The sequence below is a fragment of the Peromyscus eremicus genome, chromosome 2, assembly GCF_949786415.1.
Source record: "Peromyscus eremicus chromosome 2, PerEre_H2_v1, whole genome shotgun sequence".
NCBI classification, from domain to species: Eukaryota; Metazoa; Chordata; class Mammalia; order Rodentia; family Cricetidae; genus Peromyscus; species Peromyscus eremicus.
In genome coordinates, this window is record NC_081417.1 from 124,018,888 (window position 1) to 124,022,331 (window position 3,444).

Sequence of the window (3,444 nt, forward strand, 5' to 3'; positions counted from 1 at the left end):
TCACTCTGTCAGCCAGGTGATGTTTATATGCCCGCATCCGAATGGATCAGGCGGATAGCTGAGGCGTTTAAATAGCTTCTCCTTTATCCTTTCAGAATAAAGTCCACATTCATTAATGACACGCCCTACCTTGCCAATCTCTTTTCTATCCTCCCAGCATCACACAGCCGAGAGATTCTCGGATTGTTCTGTTTCTTCCCGGTCCCCCCACCCTAACCTGAACCACCCCACCACCTCGCAAACTAACGTTTGCAGTTGATTCTCAGTCTCCTGCATTCATCATTGAAATGTTTTGTTGTTGTTGTTGTTTAATGCCATATAGTTGCATTTAAAATCTCCAATGGTTTCTCACTACTGCCCACAGAATAATCTTAAGAAATCTCTATCTCCCTAGGCGGTGGTGGCACACGCCTTTAATCCCAGCACTCAGGAGGCAGAGGCAGGCGGATCTCTGTGAACTCAAGGCCAGCCTGGTCTACAGAGTGGGTTCCAGGACTACACAGAGAAACCCTGCCTTGAAAACAAAAAAACCCAACCCAACAAACAAACAAACAAACAAACAGAGAAAGAATGTCTATCTTATTAGCAGTACTGCCCCTCATAAATTCTAAACTCCAGCATGGCCAAAGCGCTTTAGTTATCTCAAAGCCTGTTCCCTCTGGCTGGAATTTCCACAGGCAGATCCTACTCCCGACCTTCTACCTCTCACTGGGCTAATCATTATTCCCACAAGTCCTTCCTGAATTCAATTTCGTTTCCCTTTGGGAAGCCTTTTCTGACCCTCCTGTCTGGGTTAGTCTCCTCCTCCGAGTTCGCAGGCCAGTTCATAGGCCGTGTGCCTTTCTGTCAGGTGGGTCAGGCTGAGTTATCTGTCTCTTCCCTGTGGAAGGCCTGGCGTGTTGCCTCAGGTAGATTCTTTCCTTGCTTGAATGAACAAATGCTCAAACAGCAAAGGCAAAGAAAAGAAGAAAAGACAGACCAGGGTGTTCTCCACAGTCACTCTCTCAACAAGAAGGCAAGCAGTTGACTTTGGCCGGTTTTGATTCGCCATTTACAGATTTATTATATTCTTATTGTCAGGCACTATGCCAGCACAACTAATTTATAAAACCTGGCTTGTTCCTGATAGAGCCAGGTTCTTCTAGAACAACAAATAAACAGGACAGCCTTGAGCTCCCTGCTCCCCCGAGGTTTTTAGGGAAGCTGACTGATGATGTCATTTGGGTGAGGGTCAGAAGGGATTTTTCGAGATACTACAGTGTTTAATGGGTAAATCCCAAACACTTTTACTTTAAACACTAATTCTACAAAATCACTAACTCAGAGTGCCCTCAAATTCTATGTTAAAAGCAGGGGGTGTTGATGAATGCCTATAATTCAAACACTCAGAGGGCCGAGGCAAGAGAATGTCTAGTTCAATCTAACCAGGTTCTTTTGGGGTTTTTTTTTGTTTTTTGTTTTTTTTTTTTTGTTTTTTTTTTGCCTTGACCTCACAGAGATCCATCTGCCTCTGCCTCCCAAGTGCTAGGATTAAAGGTGTGCATGACCACACCTGACTTCTAACAAGTTTGTTTTAGGGCGGTGATGGTACACACCTTTAATCCCAGCACTCAGAAGGCAGAGCCAGGTGGATCTCTGTGATTTCAAGGCCAGCCTGGTCTACAGAGCGAGATCCAGCACAGGCACCAAAACTACACAGAGAAACCCTGTCTTGAAGAAACAAACAAACAAACAAGTTTGTTTTAAAACCGGAACCACCAGTTAGCTGAGCATGGTGACCCATGTTTATTATTCCAGCACTTGGGATGATCAGGGGTTCAAGACCACCTTTTGATACAGAATGAATTCCAGGCCAGATTGGGCTACATGAGAAACTGTTGTCAATAACTCCTCCCCATTGAAAGATAGTCTCAGTAAGTAGCCCAGGCTGGCCTGGAGTTCCACTCATCTTGCCTTTTAGCTTCCCAAATGCTGGGATTACAGATGTGTGCCCCTACATCCAGCACTTTGTCTTTATTCTATGTTTTTCCTACCTTGTTTCCACAAGTTCATTCTATGTCATATATATGATCTACAAACATACACTCACTTCTTTATAAAGGTACAATTTTAGGCCCATGTGTCTGGTGAGAAAACAACCGTTGTGTGTTTCCGTGGGCCTACTACCATTTCAATCAGAGAACAGTACTAAAATATTAGTCACCCTCTCATTTGGCAGAAGTTCAAGACAGGTGTTAGTTACTTGTAAATCACCACAGAGAGGATGATTTTGCAACAGTACCTATAGAAAAAGGAAACATAAGCCAGGTGTACACCTAAATCCTAATATTCAGGATTGCCATGAGCTCAAGGCAAGCCTGGGCTACATAAGGACACCCAGTCTCAGAAAGGGAGGAAGGAAGGGGGACAGGGAGAAAGTGCCAGCTTCAAAAGCCTGACAACCCGAGTTCTATCTCTGGAATCCACATAGAAGTCAGATGCAAAGACTCATTGATGTTATAATCCCAGCACTCCTACAGGCAGAGACAGGACCCTGTCAAAGAAGCTGGAGTATGCAGCATGGCCGCAGAAACAAGGAGGAACCTGCCTCAGCCAGGTGGAAAGCAAGAACGGACTCCTGAAACTCATCCTCTGGCTTCTGCAAGTTCACTGTGTGGTGCACTGAGAAGCACTCACACGTCACACAGACACTTTTTTTTCTCTGATTTTTTTTTTTTTTTTTTTTTTTTTTTGAAACAGGGTTTTTCTGCGTAACCTTGGATATCTTGGAATTCTCTCTGTAGTCCAGGCTGGGCTCTAACTCACAAAGATCCTCCTGCCTCTGCCTCCTGAGTGCTGGATTAAAGGTATGTGCTACCATCACCTGGCGACAATCTTATCTTTTATTTAAAATATACAGCCTTTCAGAGTGCCTCTTCTACAGCCCACATACATAGTTTAAAAATAAATTTTTGAAACAACTAGGTGGTTATTAATATTGGTAGTAAGCTGAATATTCCATGATGATCCCATGAGAACATAATGGGGTTGAAAATTCCTTTCACCTCCATGATGTCACAGCCATTGTAAGGTCATAGCACAACACATAAAGGCTGGATTTGTGAAAATGCTAGTGTAAGCACACTTACTGTGCTGTCTGTCCTCTAGTATAGTGCAGGGTTATGCACACTACATGGTACTTCAAAACAAACAGCTATGTTATGGGCAGGTCTATGCATTTCTTATATTTTTCTTTTTCTCATTATTTTGGAAAATACTGCCAGGCAATGGTAGCACACACCTTTAATCCCAGCACTCAGGCAGAGGCAGGCAGTTCTCTGTGAGTTTGAGACCAGCCTGATCTACAGAGTGAGGTCCAGGACAGCCAGGGCTGCATAGAGAAACCTTGTCTCGAAAATAAGCCAGGTGGTGGTGTCGCACGCCTTTGATCCCAGCACTCGGGAG